The sequence below is a fragment of the Stenella coeruleoalba genome (genome assembly GCF_951394435.1).
Source record: "Stenella coeruleoalba genome assembly, chromosome: 13".
Taxonomy (NCBI): Eukaryota; Metazoa; Chordata; class Mammalia; order Artiodactyla; family Delphinidae; genus Stenella; species Stenella coeruleoalba.
This window is the reverse complement of record NC_137159.1, coordinates 35,014,987-35,040,741: the sequence shown is the minus strand read 5'-3', so window position 1 is coordinate 35,040,741 and position 25,755 is coordinate 35,014,987. Positions and strand designations below refer to the sequence as shown.

General features: G+C 41.6%; 1 protein-coding gene across 16 annotated transcripts in view; it reads left to right on the top strand.

Annotated features, from left to right (window-relative positions):
- MEIS1 (Meis homeobox 1) overlaps positions 1-25,755 on the top strand; it is a 964,979-nt gene that overhangs the window by 199,847 nt on the left and 739,377 nt on the right. The window contains exon 1 of one of the 16 annotated variants that reach the window (XM_079941532.1): positions 22,078-22,096. The exons of the other annotated variants lie outside the window; for them this stretch is intronic. The gene's annotated coding sequence lies outside the window, so the exon portion shown is untranslated. Of the gene's footprint in view, positions 1-22,077; positions 22,097-25,755 lie in introns of those variants that run through there. 16 annotated transcript variants of the gene reach the window in all.

The window sequence follows — 25,755 nt, the reverse complement described above, 5'->3', positions numbered from 1 at the left end:
TGATAGACTGTGGAGCAGAATCCCTTTCTAAATGCTTTAATTACTTGTTTAGGCATTGCTTTCTTATTAATCCAGACTCCTTGGCACTTTACTTCTTTCTGCCAGCTGGGTTGCTGACTTCTTCAAAAATAGCACGGTGCTTACATTTTGTGGACTAGTTTATGAGTCAGTTGCCAGCTGATCAGTACTCGTTCCTCACTGCCAAGATTAGCACATTTTCTTTGTTATCACCTGGATGTCCTGTTGAGTTGGATTACCTGGGGCCTCATAAGCAGGTTGTACTAGGAGTACAGGAGTACTCCTGTAGAGGAGTGTAGAGGAGTGGCTTAACAGAAGTTCTTGACTCAGAGGTTTTAGTTCACTCATTCATTCAGCAACTTATTGACCATTTTCTATGTGCCCAGACGCTTTTCTAGAGGTATGCTCTCCAGTAAGGCAGCCACATGCCACCTGTGCTACGAAGCACTTGAAATGTGGTAGTCTGAATTGAGATGTTCTGTAAATATAAAATACACACAGTATTTCACGGGCTTGATGTGAAGAAAGGAATGTGAAATATCTCATTAATAATTTTTTATATTATGTGTTGAAATGACATCTTGAATACATTTGGTAAAGTAAAATGATTATTGAAATAAATTTAACCTGTTTCTCTTTACTTTTTAAAATGTGACTACTAGGAAATTTAAAATTGTGTATGTGGCTCACATTATATTTCTATTGGCCAGTACTGCCCTAGTCACTGTGCATACATCATTGAGTAAAATAAGGTCTCTGTCTACTTTTATTCATTCAGCAAACGATTATTGAGCACATACTTTGTGCCAGGCATCATTCTTTTAGGGCGTATATTCCAAATGAGGAAGATGAATCATAAAAAAGTAACCAAATAAATAAACAAGATCTTTTCATGTAGAGTGAAATGCTGTGATGAACATACAACAGAGTGATGTAATAATGGTTGGGGGGCAGAGATAGGAATTTCTGCTGTGAGGTTGGGGAAGATCTTACTGTAGCGGTGCCATTTTAGCTGAGACTTGAGTTACCAAGAAGGAACTAGACATAGGAAAACTGTCAGAGGGGACAGTTTATAGTCATAGGAAGCACCAACTGCAAAGGCCCTGAGTCAGGAATATGCACGGCACATGTTTGAGAAGCAGCAGTAAGTCCTGTGTGGCAGGGGCTGAGTTGATAAGAGGAAGCAAGAGCCAAATAGTGGGGGCCTTGTAGGTTGTTGCAGGGACTTTGGCTTTTATTTTAAGGGCAAGGTGAAGTCATTGGAGGGTATAAAGCAGGTGAGTGACACGACTGATTGTAAATTTTGATGGCGTCATTCTGTTTAGAAGATGAATGAGAGTGAGCACAGGGATACTGGTAATGTGGGCAAGAGGTAACGGTGACCTGGAGTAGGTTGTTGATAGTGAAGTTGGAAAGAAGCCCCTGACTTGAGAGGTAGGTCTGTTGAGCCTTATTGATGGATTGATGTGGTGTGTAGGGAATCAAGGAATTAGGTGCAAACTTAGCATACATCAGAGTGTGATGTCATGGCCAGAAACAAAGAAAAGCCACCCAACCCTGATAGTCAGTGTGATCTGAAGCTGCTCTGGTAGAATTTGGCATTTGCAGAGAAGTGTGAAGGCTCCACTTTGTTCAGTGTCTGCTAAACCATGAGTAAAGATCAGACAAGAAGATGACTCAGGTTGTTCATTGCCAACACTGAGATTCTTGACTTCCTTGATGTGTATTTCCAAGGAATAAGTTCTCATTTATTTTAAGATCTTTCTTCCACCAGCCTGCACTGGAGTAATGTGTGCTGTGGCATGTATGATGGTTATGAATGCAGGCTCCAAAGTTAGGTATATCTCAGTTCCAATCTCATCACCAGACACAGTTATTTTATAACTTCTCTGGGCTTTGTGATCCTCATCTGTAAAATTGACCTGAACATTTTAGTTCCTATCTCAGAGAGATGCTGTGACTATTAAATGACATAATGCATGTAAAAGACTTATCCCAAAGTCCGGCACACAATAGGTGCCCAGTAGATGCTATCGTTAAATATTTATTGAGTATCTACTATGCTCCAGGCTTTGTGCAAAGTTCTTAGAGTCGTCGAAATGTAAGTGAATGTTATGGTTCTCGTGTAACTCCCTGCATTTACAGCTGAGGAGACTGAGCTCCCAAATGGTGATCTGACTGACCTAGACTGGATTTAGATCTCCTCTGTCCTGCAGACGATTGGGTTCAGGCTCTTTGCCCATTCATTTCCTTGCCAACCTCTCCCCCAATCTTCTTCTCTCTTCTTTCTGTTCAATTCAACAACTATTTATTGAGCATCTACTATATCCCTGGAGCCAGTTAGATGTAGAGCAGTGGTTCTCAACTGGATGGGGATTTTTGACCCCCAGGGACATTTGTCAGTGTCTGGTGACATTTTTGGTTGTCACAGCTGGCATCTAGTGGATTGAAGCCAAGGATGCTGCTAAACATCTTATAATGCACAGGAGGACAACCCCTCCTAACAGAGTTATTTGGCCCATGGTACTGAGGTTGGGAAACCTAGATGTAGAGGATATACAGATGAATGAAGTGTGTGTGTGTATACATATTTGTGTGTGTGTGTGTGTGTGTGTATATATATATATATGTGTGTGTGTGTGTGTGTGTGTATATAAATATATATATATATATTTCCCCTTGAAAGGGATTCCTGCCCCAAGTCAGGGTTGGGTGGGTGGATGGGTGGGGAATACTCTTGATGCACTGTGATAAGTCCCTTCAGAACAGCAGTGTCCACCATGAACGCTTTCTGGATTTTGAGGCCCTAACTGCTTTCCTTCAGACAGCACTTGCAGAAAATCTACATGGGCAGAGTGATTATTAAATAAAATGGAGGGAGCCACAGAGCCAAATGAAGGCACATCATATATCCCTTCCTGAGGGCTCAAACTGGGAGGAAGCTTCTGGCGTCTCAGGGTTCCTCAGTAAAGTCTCCCCTTTCCATTTTGGGCAATACCCCAAGTGAGCAAAACCAAAACAAACAGGGACAGCATTGGCAATATATACATTTATTCATTTTCAAAGCAAAGCCTTCACCCCATTATTATTATTATAATTAATACTTATAGGAAATTTGGAAAAATATATAAAAGGCATAAATAACCTCTGTTAACATTTTGCTTTTTTTTTTTCTATGCTTGTCTTTTCACTTTACACAGTGGGGATCATTCTGAATGAACAAACTTGTAGACTGCATTTAACGTGACATTCTTTTATTGTATACATGTTACCTCTGTGGACAGATTTGTGCATAAAACTCTTCCTATATTTAGGGCTTTTTTGGATAAATTCTCAGAAGTGAAATTACTAATTTAGAAGTGTAAGTAATTTTAAGGATTTGATATATATTGAAAATTGCTTTCCATAAGAGATTATTCCAATTACATTCTTACTGACAATGTATGGCATTGCCCTCAAAAGTGAATCTTAAAAATCATGGGTTTGGGTAGTGTGATTCTAAGCTAGCCAATGGCAGGGATCAAGTCATATATTTCTTGGAATATATGGAGGGATATATATATATGTGTGTGTGTGTGTGTGTGTGTATATATATATTTATGACATAGCAGTAAATGCTTAATAAAATTCTCGTTGATTTAACTTGCAGTATTGGCAGTATTGAGTTCAGTGTTCACAGTGCATTTTTTATGGAAGATTTAAATATCTCAGTTTTATCATGTTGCAAATGCACTATTTTGCATTCACAGTATGAAATTCTTACTGTATTTTGAACTATTTCCATGACTGCAGCATTTCATAAATATGTACCGTAGTGTTAGTGACATCACCATGGTTTGTGCAGCTGTTTTACTCTGCTCTAGAGAAATGTGGATGAGAGTTTTATCTTTATTTATTTTCCTTTCCTTTCTTCTATTTTTTAAATTTATTATTATTTTTTTTTTTTTGCGGTACGCGGGCCTCTCACTGTTGTGGCCTCTCCCGTTGTGGAGCACAGGCTCCGTTCGCACAGGCTCAGCGGCCATGGCTCATGGGCCCAGCCGCTCCGCGGCATGTGGGATCTTCCCATACCGGGGCACGAACCCATGTTCCCTGCATCGGCAGGCGGACTCTCAACCACTGTGCCACCAGGGAAGCCCTCCTTTCTTCTTTTTTAAATTTAAAAACTGCCATGCAAAAAGCCATTCCTCAAGGAATGAAATACAGATTTGCCTTTCCCTGCTACAAGTTGGAACACACGAATATTATGGCAATGAAAAAGTATGCAGTTCTAATTTTATGGTAGAATCTCTGTGTCTGCAGTATCAGAGAAGGCACTTCCTTGAAGTGAGTACAGGAATATGTTTTCACAACTTAGCAATAAACTGAATTTCTTTAAAGGAGCTTTTATTTTTCCCTACTGCTTCAATTATAAAATTGGAGACATAGACTCATAAAAAGGGGGAAAAATCAATGATAGACTGAGTTGAAATATTTGACCAAGGGAGTAATTTAAGACTGGTCCAACAGAGGCCATAGACTGTTTACAGGAGAATAAATGTAAATGATTAATAACATAAAAAGTTCAACTTCACTAATAAAGAAATGCAAATTGAAATGAGATACCATTTCTGCTTATCAAATTGGCAAAAATAGATATTCTTCAATGTTGATAAGGATACAGTGAAATACATTTGCAAACATAACTGTTTGAAATGTAAATTGGCATAAGCATTATAGAAATCAATTTAGCAAAATGTATTACGAACTTAAAAAGAATTCACATCCTTTTTGACTCAGTTATTTCCCTTTTATAAATATAAAGTAAGTTATTCAGAAATTTGTACTAATATGTATGTCCAAATATGTTCAGTGCATTCTTATTTATAATAGTCAAATATTAAAAAGAATTTAAATATTCAACAGTAGGAAATTGCTTAATTACACTATGGTGTATATACCTTCCTAACCAAGATTAAGTGTGGTTCAAAAACGAATAGCATTGTGCCAACCCAGACATGATGAATAAGAATCATTTAAGTGCCCCAGTACCTTCTGAGGATGGAAGTGAATCATCTGTAGGTTTAGAAAGCTCACACATGATTCTCATTTAAAACCAAATTTGAGAACAATGGATATATAATTTGATGCTACTGTTAAACCTGCCAGCTTCTCTACCATCTTCCACAGCACATGTTAATTTATTGAATTACTTTTTGATTTACATTGAACAGTTGTACCAAAAAATACCCACATAACATTTGCAATAGGGAGATCACTTTCTAGATTATCCCTAAAAGCTGGGATATCATCATTTCCTCTGAGAACGGTGCCTGGCATATGAAGCTCGATGGATATTGTTGAAGGAATGAGAAGGTGGGCAACGGTTCCTATGGCTTCCATGTCTGTACTCTTAACAGTCTGTTTCTATACTACGTATTGTTAGATGAGACATTTTTTTTAGGTTCCCCAAATCCAGGTTGTACTGGGTTAGTCATTTGTTTTTAGGTATGTTTTTTTTTTTTTAAAGATTTTTTTGATGTGGACCATTTTTAAAGTCTTTACCGAACTTGTTACAATATTCCTTCTCTTTTTTTTTATGTTTTGGTTTTTTGACTGTGAGACATGTGGGATAGAACCCAGGCCCCCTGCTTTGGAAGGCGAAGACTTAACCCCTGGACTGCTAGGGAAGTTCCTTTAGGTATGATTTTGATTATGTCAGTCAGGATCCTGGCAAGAAATAAGTAGCAACCTCAAACTAGGAATTTACAAAGTGGATCACAAAGGTGTAAGCAGAGTTACAGGAAACCAGCCAGAGGGAGTACAGCACTTTGGGAAGTAACAGTGGGGAGTGGTTACCACTCAGGGGTCTAAAGGGCAAGAGAAGAGCAGTATGGGACAGGATGGCAGCTCCATGGAGAGGGCTGGCTGATGGGAGCAGAAGCGCAGGAGAGGATCTCAGCCAACCCAGGGCCACCTGCAGGAAGGAGTGGCAGGAACAGACACTTGGCTTTCACTCTCTGCCTCCTCCTGGTGTTTTCCATGGGCCCAAACCAGCTGAAAGTCAGAGGGCCAGGGAGCCCTTGGTGTAGCCAATATATGTCAGCCTCTTGGCGCACAGAGGTGAGTGGGGAAGGGTGGAAAAGATGTCAGGAGGGGAAGGTACCCAGCACAGGGATAGACCTGTGATAGATAACATGGAAGCAGTTCTTGCTTTCTAGTCTTCCTACCCTCAACCCCATTGGCTTGGTGGATGAATCAGGTTCTGGCAGCTTCTTTGTCTTAGTCTTAGAGTCATAGCACAGACCATGGAGAAGAGAGCAAGCAGCGTTTTTTTCCCCCATGACTTGCTTGTCAAAGCATTAAGGTTTTAGGTGGATAATATCTGTAAAAGACAGGAGTTACAAACCATTCTGTGTAAGGAAAACCACATACAGAGCTTTCACTTGCCAATGGATGTGTTCTGTTGAAAGCTCCAATTGGATGTGGTTGTCTTTTTTGGCCTTTTATGCCCAGAGACACATCCTATGGGCACAAAGCACATAGCAGCAGGCACTAAGAATGTAGAGCACCGTTTCCTCCTCCCTGGAACACCGCCTATAGGAATGCAGCACATAGATCCAAGACCGTCTGGTTCCTGCTTTTTGGACGTAACACTCATGTGTCTTGTGGGTGGATAGTATAGTTGTGCCCAGAGTCTGTCTCCTTTTTTCAGTAATAGTAGAGGTTTTGTGTGGGGGAAAGCCAGGAGAAGACCAGGAGGGTCTTTAACTACATAATAAAGAATAAAGAAGCCGAAATAGTTGTTTCATGCAGGAACTAGATTCACCCAGGGCAGCAGGAACTACCTGGGGATAACTAGGGTCTTTTAAGGATCACAGTGTGATGCAATAACTCTTTCAAGCAAGTGGGGGCACCACTGAAGCTAACGGTAGTCTGGGATCCTGATCCAGTCTTACGGTGTCTCAGGGGAGCAACTTAATTCCTGGGCTGTACATAGTAGCTTGGAATGTGCATAAAAAAGCTACAAGAAGATTCAAATGGAGTGGTACTTGAACTCTGCCTGGCAGGCATGTGGGGAGTAGTCCATTGGCATGGAGCGAGAGTGTCAAAGTAAATAGCAGAATGGAGGTCATTTTTACATATTTTCTTTCCAGCACATCTTACACTTTAGATGAGTAACGCCCTCTGTGAACTTCTGCAAATGGAATCAAAACTGATTAATGAACAAGTGACTTTTAGTGCTTTATTTTCATCTAGAGCTTCATTGGAAACAGATCATCATTAGCTTTATGGTTTTAATTGTATTGAAATTCCTTTTGTAACCTATTGCTTTATAGCATTAGTCCATTAACCTGGGTGCCACAGAGCATAGTTTTAGAGCCTGTATTTATATCTAGACTAATTGCATGGATGCTTTCAGTATAGAATGAGGTATTTTTCAGATCACCACAGGAAAAATAATCTGAACCCCCTTCCAAAATTCAGGGTGTGGAATAATGAGAACCAACACACAACACAACAAAACAAAAAGCCCTGCACATTATTCTGAATTTTTCTTGCTTTGAAATACCTAGTGCTCTATCAACAAGGAATTGCAGAATAGTAATTCTCACAGTGTGTGATGCTGCCACATGTTTTTCATTTGGAAGTACTGTGGGAAGCACTGGACTCTGGGCTCCCCAATCAAAACCAGGTGGTTAATGGTTACAAACTGGAGGACCATGAGGAAATCTGTGCCTTGCTCATTAGGACAAATGGAGATAGAGCATCCAGGCTGCTGGCTGCGGGCTTAGAAGCTCAAACAAACAAGAATGACCAAGGCCCAGCTCCCTGTGGGGACCTCCATTAATAACCCAGAAGGTGGCACAGCTGTTAACGCCCTGTTGACCTGAAGCATTTCTTCCTGGAGTGGGAAAGTGACTGATGGGGACTCCAGCATGTTGTGATCACACAGGGTGTTTTCACTTCTGCTGCAGGAAGGAACATTGAAGTTGGAATTGGGCCCTTTGTTACCTCCCAGATGCTCAGCAGCAGGGGTGTTTATAATGCCCATCAACCAGGCTTTCCGTTGCACCTGTTGGGGGACCAGCTGCAGAAAGCAGGTGTATCTGGGGACTGAAAGGACGGGTGACTGTGGAGAATGCTGAGGGCTCCCAGATGTATTCCACATAAACACCGGGCCAGCAGCTGGGGGGACAGAAAAGATGTGGATTTAATTAAAAGTGATGTGCAAATTTGATTATTAATTTCAACCCACTGTGTGAATGTAATATATACACATGCACATACACACATATATATAAAATATGTATTTCAGAACAAATCAATGGAATGTGTTGATGTAAGCATGAGATTCACTTTTCACCAATTCCATGCACATTATGTTTTATTCATTGGTCCACACATTGTTCATTACATTTCCATGTCCATTAAAAATATTTTTCCCAGGCAGGAAGCTAAAATTCCAGTTTCAGTTTTGAATGTCTTGCAATCCTAACACATAGTTGTCAACTTAAAATAGAGAAACTGAATCAGGCAGCCTCTGAAGCCTGCATTTATGTCTGGAGTAGTTATATGGAACAATCAGTGTATGATGGGCAACTTCGATCACAATTGTTTGTGCTGTGGATGGTGGACTCCCGTGAGATTGGACCAATCCCTTCGTTTCTTAGGTGCCCCCTACACCAGGAGCCGAGAGACAGCAGTGCTCTGTGAGAAGGTGAAGCTTAGGGGGGTGTTGATGCCGCTTTCCTGGATTCTGTGTACTGCGCATAAGATGCGTAAGAAACCCAAGGAGAACTTTGTGTGGCTGGCTTTGCAATGCAGGTGTGTGGAGGGTCTTCTCGTTTAGCAATCTGAAAGTATGGGGCTTTGCTCACCACTCAAGAGAGCTGGAGGTGAGAATGCTCTCTACCTTGGGAACAACACCCTTTTTGGTTTTGAGCAGCGCTTTAAACTGGCACTGGCCAAAGAAGATAGTGTCAAAGTCTTGGCGTCAGAGCTGAGGATAAAATCAGAGGTCCTGAGACTACTGTCTCTAGGGGCCTTCAGGGGACTCTCCCGCTTGGCTTGGAGTGCCAGATTCTCCATATTCTTTTGGAATATTGGTTCTTATCTGAGAGCCCCTTGAAACTATAGGCAAAATGTTGTGTATGTGTGAATATGTGCATTTTTCTTAGTGGTGGTTAGTATGTTGTTTTCTTCAGATTCTCGAAGCTCCCAAAGCTTAAGACCTAAGGAGGATAGTGTTTCTTTCTTTCTTTTTTATGGCCATGCTGTGAGGCTTGCGGGATCGTAGTTCCCTGACCAGGGATTGAACTGGGGACCCCTGCAGTGGAAGTGTGGAGTCCTAACCACTGGATTGCCAGGGAATTCCTGGAGAACAATGTGTCTTAGGTGAGCTTTTGTCTTTAACAGCATCTTACTTCTCTTGAGGAAATTTATTCATAGCAAGAAATAATAATGAGAGTAGCAACAATAATAATAGTTAACACTTACGGCATTCAGTACATTCCAGGCACTGTGCTGAGAACTCTACATATGGTAGTTCATTTGATAAGGTGTCTATAATTGTCAAAAACAAAACAGAGTATTGGGCAATAATGAATAATTACAGACATATTGAATAAAGATATACAAGGGCTTCCCTGCTCTGGTCTTGAATGCCAGTCCTTTCCAATATTTATTTAACTCAGAGTATTAGTTTTCTTTGCTGGATAACAAGTTACCACAAACTTAATGGCTTTTAAAGAGATGCCCACTTATTTCACAGTTTCCATAGGCCAGGAATCGAGGTAAGCCTTCTCTAGATTATCAAGGCTTCCTAAGCTATAATACAGGTGTCAGCTGGGGCTGTGGTCTATTCTGAGGCTTGACTGGGGAAAGATGTACTTACATGCTCCCCTGATTGTTGGCATAAATCATCTGCCCTTTTTCTTGCTGGCTGTTGGCTGGAGGTACTGTTCAGCTACTAAAGGCTGCCTACTATATGACCCTCTCATAATAAGGCAGTTTACTTCTTCAGAGCCAGCAAGGGAGCCTCTCTCTCCTGTCTGCTAAGATAAAGTTTTACAGGTAACAACATGATCATGGGAGTAACAGCCTGTGACATATCATGTATCTTAATCAAGGGAGTGACAGCCCGTCACTTGTGATATTCTTTTGGTTAGAAGGAAGTCACAGGTTCCATCCAAACTCAAGGAGAGAAGACTATACAAGGATGTGACTCATTGGGGGTCATAACCAACACTGTGTGCTGGCACAGTATAAGCTAGTTGTTTGAAATATATGTATCAGGGAGCATCATTTTCCATTTCAGCTTCTTGCTTCCAGTCTACAGGGAGCACTGTCTGCTTCCCAGATGTGCTTTGCTTGCCCATGTCGCTGAGCCTTTGCTCTCAGCTGTGCTCCCAGCTTGCAGTGCCCTCCCATGTCCTCTCCATCTGTTACAGTCATTGTCAGACTAAAAGGCTCAGCTCCAATACTGTGGCTTTCCCGAAACCTTCCCCATCCTTCCATCACTGTGGGTGGCATAGGAGCATATGGTTGTACCTTTCCTATAGCAAGCATTTAATTCTGGATTGCATTATAGTTACTGGTGTAAATATCTATCTAGCTCAGAAAAGGAATCACATCTTATGTATTATATATACATTTAAAAAATTTTTTGCCAGAGCCCATTATTTTTGTTGAATAAAAGCCCAATGTTTGTTGAATAAATTTCCCCGCCAAAATTGACCCAGCTTTTAAATTTCTCCCTTTTTTAAGGAATGAAAATAATCAACAATCCATCATTGGTATTGGTTTGGGTTTCTTCTTTTAAAATGGGGACAGAACACTTGCCTTAAGCTCTTTCCTTTTCTCTCTACCCCAAATGAACTATAGCAAGTACCCCTGCAGGATCCACTCAGGGCCTAGTTAGCCCAGCTTGAAAAGTCTGAAAGGTGAAAGCTACTGAACAACCTAGTTTGACAGTATTCTGCTTCTTAGCGAGGTTTTATGCCCCACTTGCCCTGCATTTCCTTCCTGCCATTTTGATGCCTAAAGCAGAACTTCCTGCTGACCAGTCACTCCTGGTCCAGCTGAAAAAGCATCCATGCTATGTGGCAGACTGCCTCCCAGCCATTGAAAGGGGTTTCTGGTGGGCCTGGCATCCCAGGGGCAGTTGAGTTGCTGCTGTTCAGATGTGAAACACTGCATTTTATTCTCCCGAATTACTGACTAGATGTTAGAATTTTTGCCCTCCATTTCTTTAGCTCAGTGTACGGCGATAAACAGCCTCATCACACAACCAATTTAAATAACTACTGTCCATTTTTGGGGTGCTGTTAGCACGACATCAATAAAATATAATCCAAATGGTGTTTTCTGATACAATCTTGCATTTCTGTCTCCTTACCCTGAGGCTGATTACCTCCTGGAACAAGGTTAAAAAAAAGAAATTAAAAAGCAGAGGAAAGGGAAATTCAGGTAAAGCAGCAAGAAATATTCCGGACATTGGACTCTGTAAAGGCAAAGAGTCTGGCATTGATTTCTTACGTTTAGTATGACAGTAAAGTGAGCCAGATATTGCAGAGCTGGAAAAGAAAAAAATTCCACGTTAGCAGAATGGGCCTTTCTGGGTAATGTGGATGTGACAGAGTTATTGTCCATTGCGGGAAGGGTTGCTAGCTGTCCTTGCAGTTGCTTTGTCTCCCCGCCTCCCCCAGTGCACCTGCAGTCACTTTCTGACTCTTCCAGGAATACAAGAAACGTAATATCTTAACAGTCATTTCTACAAGGCAACATCAGCCAGACTTAGAATTTGCAATTCGTCCAGTCACCAGTGCTTTAATGAGGTGGCTCCTGGGAGATGGGTTATGCTCCAAGAGAACTCAGGACAGAACTGGTCCTAATAGGAGCATGGCCGCTTGGCCGTGCAAGACAGTGGTGTCTAATGATAGTGATGGCTGCTTCGTCATTTAGGAAGCTTTCAGAGCACGTGGGATTGCAACCAAGTTTCAAGCTGGGTGTGACAATGGAAAACCAAAGCAACACGTATGAAGTTGCTGGCCTATAACTTCATAACCTATGAAGTTATGGCCTGTTCAGTGTCAGGGAGCAGGTGGGGATGGAGATTTCCTCTAGACATCCTGCCTGCACAGAACTTTTTTTTTTTCTTTTTTTTTTTTTTTTTGCAGTACGCGGGCCTCTCACTGTTGTGGCCTCTCCTGTTGTGGAGCACAGGCTCCGGACGTGCAGGCTCAGCGGCCATGGCTCACGGGCCCAGCTGCTCTGCGGCATGTGGGATCTTCCCAGACCGGGGCACGAACCCGTGTCCCCTGCATCGGCAGGCGGACTCTCAACCACTGCGCCACCAGGGAAGCCCTGCACAGAACTTTTTAAAGCTATTGGGGTTGTATTCAGAGAAAACAGTACCGGAGAACTGGGTTGTTTTAGGGGGGAAATATCCCTAACTTCATGTAAGGAATTACCATGAGTTTTAATAGTTAATTATCATTTAAACATTTTCCTAAGCTCTGTGTTTCTGTTTCCATTGGCAGTGGCTGTGAATACCCAGTTAAATTGGGAGGGGCTTAGAATTTGAATAGACTGAGACAAAGTGCTGCTTTCTGATGCTTATATCTGTGGGCTTCACCATTCTCCAGTCAACCCTCCAAACATTTATAGGATACCCAGTACACACAGGTGCTGGGATAGACCTTTTTCCCAGAAGGACCTCTACTCTCTCCATCTGTCCCTGAATAAAACTTCACCCCATCTCCACCTCTGAGGTGTTAGCTATAGTAAGTCACAGATGACAGCAAGAATGTCCCGATACTCACAAGTTATGGCTCATAGTGGGGATACTAATAGTTTTTTTCTTTTTTTTTTTTTGCGGTACGCGGGGCTCTCACTGTTGTGGCCTCTCCCATTGCAGAGCACAGGCTCCGGACGCTCAGGCTCAGCGGCCATGGCTCACGGGCCCAGCCGCTCCACAGCACATGGGATCTTCCTGGACCGGGGCACGAACCCGTGTCTCCTGCATCGGCAGGGGGACTCTCAACTGCTGCGCCACCAGGGAAGCCCCACTAATAGTTTTGAAGAGTAAATGTAGTAATAGCTATAAAGTCCTTAGTTATTTTTATTACTGTTACTATTTTTAAAAATCATTATTGATAATGGGCCAACTGCCTTCATGGGTCTGACATTAGCCTGTATCTTTCACACCTTCTCATTTGCTTCCTATACAGTGAGGTTGTTTTTTTTTCTAGTGCAATAATGAGTCATGGGATATTTTTTCTGTTTGATTAAAAATTTTTTTAAATAAAAATAAAATTTTTTCCACTATACTGGGATATTGAAACGACTTGGCCCAAAAGTTTGAGGCTGAATATTAGTGAGAAGACAGTGTTATTAGTGAGAAGACAGTGTTATTCTAGAAATAAATGAGTCTGGTAGTGTTAGGGCAGTGGTGATTTTGCCCCCCAGGAGACATTTGGCAATGTCTGGAGACATTTTTGATTGTCATAACATGGGGGTGGGTCCTACTGGCATGTAGCAGGTAGAGTCATAGATGCTGCTAAACATTCTACAATGCACAAGACAGTCTCTGTACTAGTTTTTTAATACAAAGGCTGCCAATACAAGGGCTGTTACTTGCCATAACAAATCACCACAGATTTAATGGCAAACTTTATTATCACAACATAGATTTATTATCTTATAGCAGCGGTCCCCAACCTTTTTGGCACCAGGGACCGGTTTTGTGGAAGACAGTTTTTCCACAGATGGGGGTGGGGATGATTCAAGCTCATGACATTTATTGTGCACTTTGTTTCTATTATTATTACATTGTAAGATATAATGAAATAATTATACAACTCACCATAATGCAGAATCAGTGGGAGCCCTGAGTTTGTTTTCACTTGCCACTCATTGATAGGGTTTTGATATGAGTCTGCAAGCAATTGATTTATTAATTTCTCTGTGCAGTCAAACCTCTCTGCTAATGATAATCTGTATTTGCAGCCACTTCCCAGCACTAGCATCGCTGCCTCAGCTCTACCTCAGATCATCAGGCATTAGACCCTCGTAAGGAGCGCGCAACCTAGATCCCTCACATGCATAGCACACAGTAGGGTTCACTGCTGATCGGACAGGTGGTGGAGCTCAGGTGGTAATGCAAGCGATGGAGGTGGCTGTAAATACAGATGAAGTTCTGCTTGCTCGCCTGCTGCTCACCTCCTGCTGTGCGGCCCAGTTCCTAACAGGCCATGGACCAGTACCGGTCCATGGCCGGGAGTTGGGGACCCCTGTCTTATAGTTCTGTAGGTCAGAGGTCTTCCATATGGTTCCCAGGGTTAAAATCAAGGGGTCAGCAGGATTCCTTTCCTTTCTGTATGCTCTAGGGGAGAATTCACTCTTTTGCCTTTTTCAGCTTCTAGATGTTGTCTGCATCTCTTGGCTTGTGGCCCCTTCCTCTGTAATCAAAGCCAGCAATGGCAGGTCAAGTCCCTTTCAAGTTTCAAATCTCTCCTGCCTCTTCCATCATCACATCTCTCTGGACCAACTGTTTTGCCTCCCTCTTTAACTTTTAAGGGCTCCCGTGATTACATTGGACCCACACAGATAATCTAAGGTAATATCCTCATTTTAAGGTCCATTGATTAGCAAATGTAATTTTATCTGTAAACCTTAATTTCCTTTTGCCATGTAATGTAGCAATTCACAGGTTCCAGGGATTAGGACGTGAACATCTTTAAAAGACCATTATTCTGCTTACCACAGCTCCTAGAACAAAAAATTATCTGATCCCAGACATCAGTAGTGCTGAGGTTGAGAAAGTCTATCCTAGAGAAAACTTCCGAGTGCTGGAAGATGGTGCTTCATTCAGTGTGGGTAAAGAAAAAGATAAGCTACTTTTAAACCGACTCACCCGAAGTGTTAACATCACAGTACATTTAACAGTTTGCACAATTTGCATTAAAAGGCACTGCTGGGTAAAATTGCTCGTCCAGTGCTGGCCAAAATATGATGATAACTTGGTCTGCCCGGTGAGGAAGTGAAAATCTTCCTATTAAATAAGTGAAGCAGCAGCTTCTGGTAACAAACATATGAAACAGAATATTCATCTTTTCTTCAATGGGAATAACACATGACAAAAGTGAGGCTTTCTTCATACTGTTTGTTTATAGAAAATTCATCTCCGCCGAGGCCTTATGTTAAATTTGCTCTCTGATGTTAGCATTTCCAGGATGCACAGGGCCACTGGAGTATGTTCTTATGATCTTACCATTTATTTACCTTGATACAAAACTCCAGTTACTGTCAGAGATGCTTCTTGTTAAATATGGTAAGATCTCCAGCTTCTGAGAGTGTGAATATGTATTTGATTCTCTGGGGCCAGGCTCAGATGCAAGTTATGGAATCAGAGTTCTGGGGACCTGGGTGCAAATTAATTAAATATCTAAAGATAACAGTGGAGGAAATTTGGGCTTTAGATTAAAGGCTGGAATTTAGGGAGAGAGGATTATATGTCAAGAGATTGTGAGGCTGGTTTTTCTTACACTGAAGCTTTCTCTCCTGGCCTTGCATGGTGTGTGTGTGTGTGTGTGTGTGTGTGTGTGTGTGTACACACACTCATGCAAACATATGCTTGCTCCTTCACTGTGAGCATTACTGTGCTTTTGTGTTGCTTTCTAGTAGCTTTCAACACCTATAGCAACTCTTTTGGATTATCTGAAATCAGGAATCTGAATCTAACACACAGCTTCCAATGGCATTGCGGGAGACAACTCCCCATATAAAATGTTAGAATTCTTCTGATTATTCAGACTGTCATATTTAGTTACCAACTTTTCTGGGGGTAATCCAATTCTGTTTTATTCATGGGCTATTCTAAAAATACAATCAAAGGACACCTACTGGCTACAAGCGACTTTGCTCATGTCTAATAGGGCTGCAAAGAATGGTTTGAATTTAGTGCAGATGGGGGAAAATATATGCTGTCATCAAGAACCTATCACACTTTTAACTTACAAAATATCTTGACTGGAGTCTGGCCTCAGTGAGTATGAGGTGGGCGCTTTAGTAAGGATGAATGTATTGGGTCAGATAAAGTAAGGACCAAAGCAGACCTTAACTAGACTGTAAATTGAACAGAATGGGATACTATTATTTTTGGCTTGGTGAATAGAAAAATGTTACTCTGCTCATCTCTTCTTCCATTTTTTGAGTTGCAATAAGGCTCCACTTTAGGGTTCTGTATATATATATTTTATTTCTGGGGCCCACAGAGGCCTACTTTGGGGAAGCACTGAAGTTCTGTGGTTCTGAATGTGGAAAATAAATGATTGCATCATTGTTGTTGCTGGGATGGGGAATTTTCCAGGGAAACATTTCCATTTCTTCACTGAAATCTGCTCTGTGCTTAGGCCTAGGAGAATGATCATTTCCTAGGTATAAAGCACATGCCAGCAGCAGCTCAGTTATACTTTATAACCCCAGAGCATATCAACAATTTGATTTGGAAAGCCAGCTTAGTTCCTCCTTTGCCTTCCATATTATTGGCTGCATAAATTGTTTTGCCATTTTTCTCTGGTATGGAGAAGACGAAAGCAATGCAGTTTTAGTCATGAGAGGTAGTACACTTTCAGGCTTCTCTGAAGAAATTACCTTTTGTATGATAGTAATTAACACAGAGGGATTGTGATATGTCAAAACCCTAAAGACATTCCAAGACTCAAAGGCGAATAGGTAGGAAAGACTTCCCAAAGAGGAGGAAACAAGGTGTGGCCTTGTGTGGTGGCTTCTGACATGAGTGCCATTAGAGACCCCTGGAGGGCTTGCTAAAACACAGACCACTGGACCCCACTCCCAGAGTTTCTGATCTAGTCTTTCTGGGGCAAAGCCCTAGAATTTGCATTTCTAACGCATTTCCAGGGTCTACTGCTGCTGGTGGTCCGAGGTCACACTTTGAGAACCAGTGCCTGGGAGTAGGAGTGGACCTAATGACTTTGAACCTGGTGTCCACTATTCCCAAGTCCTGGGTCTTGGTCCTAGAACCTCCTGAATCAGAATTTGCATTTTAACAAGATCCTCAGGTCATTTGTTTGCACATTAAATTCGAGAAGCACTGATTTAATCTTACTGCTCCTCATTTTCCTCATCTGTAAAATGGGAATAATACTTATTTCCCAGGCTGTTGTGAAGTGCAGTGTGTATCATGGGCTTAGCTGTAGTTCCTGGTACAAAGTATGCCCTCAGCAAATGTTACCAGTTATAAGTATTAAGCCAATTTGGAATAAAAAAGCAAGTAATTTCTTTCCTTACAGCAACTTGGTTTTTAAAGGTCAAAATTGTATGTTTCTACTTAAAATTTTTTGATTCTGTGTGTTTCTCCTTTCCTTGGAAATACGAACATTAAGTGACAATAGTAGGTTTGAGGACAAATGGGTTTACTATTTTAACTCATTCCCATCATATATGCCTTGACTAAAGTATCTTCAGTTATCTTAAGGGGGTGTGGGGGAAGTTCTGGAAGCAAAATCAGTATTAAATGAAAATATATGTATATCTAACACTTTGTAAAGGGCTGTGGAAGAAGCGCTTAAAGTCAGCCATACTTCAGTAGGGTGTGGACACGGAAAAAAGTTGGAAATTGCCCTTAGATTTTAACCTCTTCTTTCTCCTACCTTTCTTTATTCAGTCCTTTCCAATTCAATTCTGTAATTATTTTCGGAATTGTGTGAAATTATTTTGCCCCAGTATGACTCAGAAAAGGTTGGTGTGCCTTAAAAAGTCTTCTTTGCAATGAAGCATTTCAGTGTTTCCTGACTCTTGAGGACCTGTTCCTCGGTTTGGGCCTCTGAATCCCACTTCCCCCCACCCCTTTTGCTCCTAGGATCCGGCTATAAATAGCAGAAGCCCTAGGCAGTTTGGAGTTGTGAGTGTCACTCCTGCATTTGTAATTTGTGGGTCTGGTGTCTGGCCTGGGACCAGCATTATGTACCTTGGACAGATCTGTACTATATCCCTGTTTCCTCATCTTTAAATGGAAATCCTTCTATTTTTCCTGCCTGTATCTCCATGTTGTAGTGAGGAGCAAATTAAGATGCCTCAAATATCAACAACATTGTTTTTATCGTTGTTACTGGGGCAGATCCCTGAAATGCAAGAGTAGAGCTGGCCTTAGAGAACATCAGGGTGCCCTGGTGTCAGAAGTCTGCTCCCCAGACTCAGATTGGTGAGGTTTTATTAAAAGTGGTCATAAAGACATTGGCCCATAAAGGCTGAGCATGTACACTCATGAGGGAGCCCTGGGCTCTGTTTCTAATTTATTCATTTTAGGGGCTGGCAACCTCCTTTCAACGTCCTGCAGGTGAAACACTGCTGGGAGAAGCCTGAGGCAATGACAGCTGTCGTCAGCCTTGTAGTGAGTGGAAGCTGATTGCTTCACTGGATGAACAAGTGACTTTGTCCTCATCTCCCCTGCCGTGGAACTTCTGCTACATGCTGAGCCCTGGCTGCATGCTGAGTGCCCTAGAGGTTTTCCCAGAGGGAGGGGAGATTGTGAAGGGCTAAGGAAGATAACATGACTTGCATTTAGCAAGTCTATGGCCTGGGTCTCAGGGAAGACCATGCCTTTCTGTCCAGTCTCTCCTGCAGCCTTGGCTCCTTAAAGGATTTTACCAGGAAGCTCTTAGATGCCTGTTTAGATAGATAGGTAAACTAACAAACAAGAAACATTTGTTTGTTTGTCCCGCCAGTAAGTTTTTCCTCTTAAGGAGAAATTCAGGCTGTTGACTGTAAAGAATGTGGTCCTAGGCTTGACTCCTGGTAAGTTCCCATCTTTGAACTTTCTCCCCTTGGCCTAGTCTACCTTTTTGGATAGGAAGCCAGATTTTCTTCTTCCTTGCATCCTGTAAGTCCTTGAGGCTCCCTTGCTCCATCGCTGATTTAATGTCTCAGTGTAAACTTGAACTTTACCATCTGTGACTTTAACATCTGTTCCAACCCCCTGTGCTGCAGATGCTGGAAAACAAAAAAACTGATTGAGAAAACTTCCCCGGAGCCAGTTTCTGGGTACTATATTGGTTCTGCCCATGTGCAAGGCTAGCTTTCAGAGCTGAGTGGACCAGAGTGAGAGGGAGGGCGTGAAGCATCCACTTTGCTGCTGCACATCAGGCTGGAGACTGCTCACCAGCTTGCCGTGATGGCCCTCTCCACTGTGGCAGGGCCTTGCAACTTATTCCTGCAAGCCCTCCATAGGTCTTCTAAGCCCCCTAATGCCTGGCAATAAATCACCCTACGCTGAAACCAGCTAGAGTGGTTTCTGTTGGCTGCAGCTGAATCCTAACTGATACAGTGACTGGGCATCTGCCGTTCTCCCTGATGTGACTCCCCAGCTTTCACATGTTGTTCTTGGCCAGCCTGACTGTCTGGCCACCAGAGTGGCTGCACCCGTTATCCCAATCCAACAGGGGTCTTTCCCTCCCCTCAGTCCCAGGCGTTCTTTGGTGTGAACTCTGCTGCAGCCACAGCCAGTCAAGGTCTTGAGCAATCAAAAAACGCTCGGTTGAAATTGCTTAAACATCGTGTGTAGAAGGATGAGTTACATATGAGTTTACATAGCTTCATGGCCTATTCTTATTCTGATGTTTCAAATGCGCTGGCTTGCTGGAAGCTGATCAGAAATTCTTCACACCTTCTGTCCTATTGGGTATCCCAGCCTTTTCAGACATCTGGAATTTTTCACTCATTCATTTGCCATATTTAAGAGACTTATGTTTTTAAAGTGAACGAGAAGGGCACTTTTCATTTCAAAGATTTCTCTATGCAGTTTTCTAGGTGTTATCAAATAGTATCCTTCAGGGAATCCTGTTAGAAGAATTGGACATATGTGCTGAAGATAAGAAACCTTTGTGAAGAAGATGCAGACATTTTAGGAGTCAGGAATATCAAGGGACATCCAGAGTCACACTGAAGTCCCTGACTTGAACTTGGGAGTTGTGGATTCTTCATATGGGTTCTGTGCCATTGTACCATTGGTCTTCCCTAAGTGCATCTCGAAGCAGCTGAACTTACTCTTCACTCACTGAAATGGTCAGAAGCCAGGAAGTGCTTGAAGTTACTGAGACTTCCTGCTACCTGCAATAGGGAAATGGCATGAGAGGCCAAATGGCTTTTATTTTTGAGGTGGGATGGACGTGTGGATAATCACATATAGTCTTTCCCTCTCCATCACTAAACCTTTATGCATGATAGAAAATATCTCAAAAGAATTCATGTGTCTTTCCAAGCCTGAGTGGTGGAAGAGAGTGCCTAGTGATGTGTCTTGGGTAGAGAAGGTGTGTTATATGTGACCAGCACACACACACTCACCACTCAGTCACTCTTGAGAACTGTTCCTTTCAAAGCACAATTGGTCTCTGCCTTTGAGCACAGTCCATTCCTGGAAACTCTATCATAAAGCAATCATATTTTCCCATAAGAACGATGTCATAATTGGGTATTGCATTCCTGACCAAGGACTTGCCATTAAATAAACTATAGATGTGACAAAAATATGTCATGAAAGCAAAGATGCGACAGCTCTAAACCTCTGTAGTAATTCTAAAGAATAAAATTTTGCTGTCATATAAACGGGCTCAAATATACTGTACACATTGATTATATAAGAAATCTCAATGAACTATAAAGTCCATATAATAACATAAGAAGTACAAATCTAGTGCATCATAAATTTGACCTAAAACTAATATTCTAGCTATAATAAACGTTAAACATTTAATTAAGAATCATCTTTCTTGCCTTTTGGAAGTTAGGACATTTTAGTATACGATTTGAATGGCTCAGTTTTCTCAAAAAGAGCTAACCGTATGCCTTCTATTATTTCCTTGAAACTTCCCAGTAATAAGTAGAGGCCTTTCAGAAAGCATCCCAGTGACTTTGACACAATAGCCCACAGGAACACTATTGCCACTAGACAGAATGTTTCAAACCACTAAATGGGGAATAGATATTATAAAGCAGTAGTCCCCAACCTTTTTGGCATCAGGGTCTGGTTTCGTGGAAGACAATTTTTCCACGCAGGGGGGCTTGGGGGGGTTGGTTCAGGTGGTAATGCGGCGATGGGGAGCGGCAGGTGAAGCTTCACTGGCTTGCCTGCCGTTCACCTCTTGCTGTGCGGCCCGGTTCCTGACAGGCTGCTGACTGCTACTGGTCTGCGGCCCAGGGGTTGGGGACCCCTGTTATAAAGAATGATATAGGTTTGTTCTGTGGAATGCTGAATGGGTGAATGGTGTGTTGGAGAGGTGAGGGCTGAGAGCTGTGTCCATATACATAGTTCTGAGCCTTGAGCTTGCTGTAAACTCCACTGTCTCCACTTAACCTATTCCACGTTTATCCAATGCTCTAGTGCTTAGTGACTTAGAAAGAATACCTATGCCTTCAGTAACTGTATGGCACTCTTTTGCTTCCCTTTAGAATATCAAGTTCAAGAGACTTCAAAGCTCTGCCACGATTTTCTTTTTTTTCTTAACAAAGCAAAATTTTAAAAATTAGTAACAATAACTCTTTAGCTCATTTCTCTTAAATATAGCCTTTGAGTATATGCTATAGGAATACTGTGCTTTTTAGTTCATTGCTTCTAGCGCCTGGCACATGATTGGTGCTCAATAAACATTTGTGCAAAAGAAAGCAAGCAAGAGAAAGAAAGAAAGAATGATGAGAATAACGAATTGCTCATGTAAGAGGTTTAGCTACCTCAGGGCTCCTAGGACCAGTTGCTTACAGAGGAGATGCCTTGAGGAGTTCAGGAAAATTGGGCCCCAGGAATGGTTCAGAATAGTCCATCCAGCAAAAGAGTAACTGGCCAGTTCCGATTCGGGAAGACGAAGACACAGGAAATCAGATCAGTGGAATCTAGAGCAGGGCACTTTAAGAATCAGTATGATTCAGGGGATCAGGCAAGGTACTCATCTGCCTCTTTGCTTACGTATTCTCTCCAGGTCATCTCGTCTGCTCCACTTCACCTCATCCATTTCAACTTCCACCTGTAATCCAATGGCTCCTAAACCTGTCTTTGCAGTTCAGTCTCTTATCTCAGCCCCAGGTACTTATATCTGGATATCTACTGGACTCATCTATTTGTCCTAAAGGCACCTCAAATTTACCTTATTTAAAACTAAATGAATTATCCTTTCTCACCCCAAACTTTAGTATCTTTACTTGGTGAGAAACTAAAACCTTCTTCATTTATTGGGCTTTCTTAAGCAAAAGTGAGGGAAGAGTATGTTTGAACAAATTTGAATTCTTTTCATTGCTACCATCCTGTCTTAGTTTTTAGGTGAAAAGAATTCATCACCCAGAGTCTTGGCGAGCAGGTCCCATTGTGTTGGTCTGTGTGCTGGAAGCAATTTCCTAAGAGCTATGCTTATTGAAAATCACACACTTTTGGAAAAAGCCATTTACAGTGTGTATCAGTGATGCTTTCAACACATTTTGAGAGTAGACTTTATGGTGTCAGAATGGATTAGCTCTAAGGAGGGTGGCTGCAGGAAGGTTTAGGAAGAGCCTGGAACTGCGGAGTTTCCCAGGATACAGAACCTTCAGTGCTAAAACCAGGACAGTTGCAGGTAAACTGGGACAGTTGGTTACCTCGTAAAGGGATGTTTTCAATGTGTAATAACAGGAAGCAAGTCACTGAAAGTTATGAGTAGAAAATCTGTGGTTGGCATCAAATCTTTTTGGCCATATCAACACATAAGAGTGACAATACTGTCTTTCCATTAACTTGTTTAGACTGTGAGGATCAATGGATTTGTAGGGCAGTGGGTTTCATTGATACAGATTTGTGGAAGTATTTACTGTTGAATCCATGAGCTACTTGCTACTATTCAGACATTTAATACCGACAAGTATTATAAATCTATGAACAATTGTTTCTCTGTATTTAAATAATGATCCATAAAAACCTGTTATAGAGGGAGCAGCATATATTCAGCTAATGAGTAAGCATTGGTTTGACCAAGTGTGAGAATGCAAAGTGATATTTGAAATATTAATATTCCAAAGACATATTGAAGCAAATATTCCATTTACTACAATGGGCATGTTTAATTACTGAAGAATAGTTGGCTTTTATCATCAGTTGGCTTACAGCTATGTTACTGGTAACAAGACATAAATTTTAATGTATCACCTTTCAAGACTCCGAGGGACAATACTTTAAGGTAAAGAGAATATGTAAGAATTTATACAGCATGGCAGTTTTGTTGTAATTGTTATTAATAAATTAGCAAGAAAGGGGTAGCAAAAGGATGAATTGCTGGAATTCATTAAATTGAGGGTAACTCTCTTTGTGCGTGAGCCAATTATTTCTAAGGGCGCTCAGAGGAGGCAGTACCATCCAAAGCGAAGATATCATAAAAATGGGGAAAAAAATCACTAGTGGGACATCATAGCAGTGGGCGTTGTTTAGGTATTTTAATCCTAGTTAAAGAGTAAATGAAAATGAACGTGAGCAATTTCAGAAAGCTTACTTTGTATCTTAGTGGGTAAGTGTGGAGACGGATTGCCTGGGTTTCATACCTTATGGGGCCTTGTGCAAGTTAGCTACCCCCTTCAAGCCTTGATTTTTTTCCATCTGTAAAACTAGAATGAAAGAGTTACCTCTTGAGCTTGATAAGTTGAGACAGTGAATGTAAAACTGTTAACAGACTGCCTGAGTGTTAGTTGATATTATTTCATGCATTATATATTAATCTTAATATAATGTATAGTATAACAATTATTACATAATATATTTATATTTTGTCTTAGCTTAGCCACCCCACTTCGAGTGGCTTCGAGTGGCTTTATAGGCTGAGAAGTCCAAGGTCAAGGTGTCCTAGATTCTTTTTTTTTTTTTTTTTTTTGGCGATACGCGGGCCTCTCACTGTTGTGGCCTCTCCTGTTGCAGAGCACAGGCTCTGGACCCGCAGGCTCAGCGGCCATGGCTCACGGGCCTAGCCGCTCCGCGGCATGTGGGATCTTCCCGGACCGGGGCATGAACCCATGTCCCGTGCATCGGCAGGCGGACTCTCAACCACTGCGCCACCAGGGAAGCCCCCTAGATTCAATTCTTGATGAAGGCTCTCTTCTTGGCTTGCAGACAGCTGCCATCTTGCTGTTTCTTTATGTGGTAGAAAGAGAAGGCTCTGGTGTGTCTTCCTCTTATAAGGACAGTAATTCCATCATGGCTGCTCTACCCTCATGACCTCCTCTAAACCTCCCAAAGGTCCCACTTCCAAATATCATCACACTGGGGGTTAGGGCTCCAACATTTTCGAGGGGATATAAACATTCAGTCCATAAGAGAGATAATATATTAAATAATAAAAACAAAACAACTAATGTTTGTTAGTTATTATTAAATAAATTTTGGGATTATAAGTGTTGAGATCTGCAATTGAATGAAATGCCATCTGGTGTTACATTAGAATAATTGGTAATTTTTTGGTCATTATTTTGCCCTTACTGTGAGCATGCCTTGAATATGATGATTTGAAGGATCACACATTACCAAAAATGGGTTAAATGTATATGTGATGATTAAAAAGACAAACTGTGCAAACATCATCAGTTGGGAAAAAAATTTTGCAGTAAATGCATTCATTGAGTTCCAGATACAAGCCTCATCGTGAAGGATTACTGTTCATTAGCTTAGAAGATTCTGTCTTTCTGAGAGTTATCAGATGGAAAACTCTGGGTTGGCTTTGCACTGTTTCAAAATGCAAGATCTTTGCAATTCTCATACTCTTGGTGAAATGTAAACAGTTCTTCAAAGGGTTTAATGACAGGGATAAATTAAAGACAATTTCAAATCAACAACTGATAATCATTAACATTGGAGGCCTAAACATGACCCGGGGTCACTAATTTACTAATAATCTCTTTATAGGCACATATAGCATTAGTAGGCGATAAAGAGTAGATTGAAATAAGTGATAAGTTAGATGAATTTCCAATAAATACAGGAAATTCTGATGCTGGAAGACCTCAGGTATGTGTCCAACCATAGGGATGAGAAAAAACAGATTTGATAAATTAGGCTGATTCAAGCAAGTGGGATTATCTGTTTCAAGAATTGGAGAAAGGAAGGGGGCATGTAGATGTTTGTTGAATGAATGATGGTGAAGGGATGCCTACTGGGATTAGTTCAGGGGGACACCTAGATTTATGCTGATGCTGTTTCTTATCAGCTGCTTTTGGATGAGGAAAGGAACCTGAGTTGGGAGAGATCCCAAATTCTGAAAGGAGAGATGGGACCAACTGGGGCAGATGGAACACATGGATCTCTCTACAGGGTCTTCACAATCATCGGTAATTACAAGTTCCATTTCCTGATTGGTGGTTCCTGGAGGAGGGGGCATTATTCCCTGCTGATAAAGTTTAATGTCAAGTGTAGACTGATTTGCTTTACCTCCAGGCCCTTTTTTCTCAATTTAGAGATGGTGGCTGTTTTTCTGTCAGATACAGGCTTCACTTAATGACTGTGTAGTTTATTACCCAGTAGGTCATATCCTGTATATTTTAAGAACAAACACCTCAGAGACTGTGACTTGGTGGAAGGAGATGACATGTGTCACTGCTGTTATTTTCACTACAGCTTGGTGGAAAAACTAATTACCTTTTCATCTGGGCAAATTCAGAGGTCAGTTTACCACTAGTATATCACTACATGACAGGGAACATGGGTAATTAGGTGGGATGTGTAACCTGGATATTCCG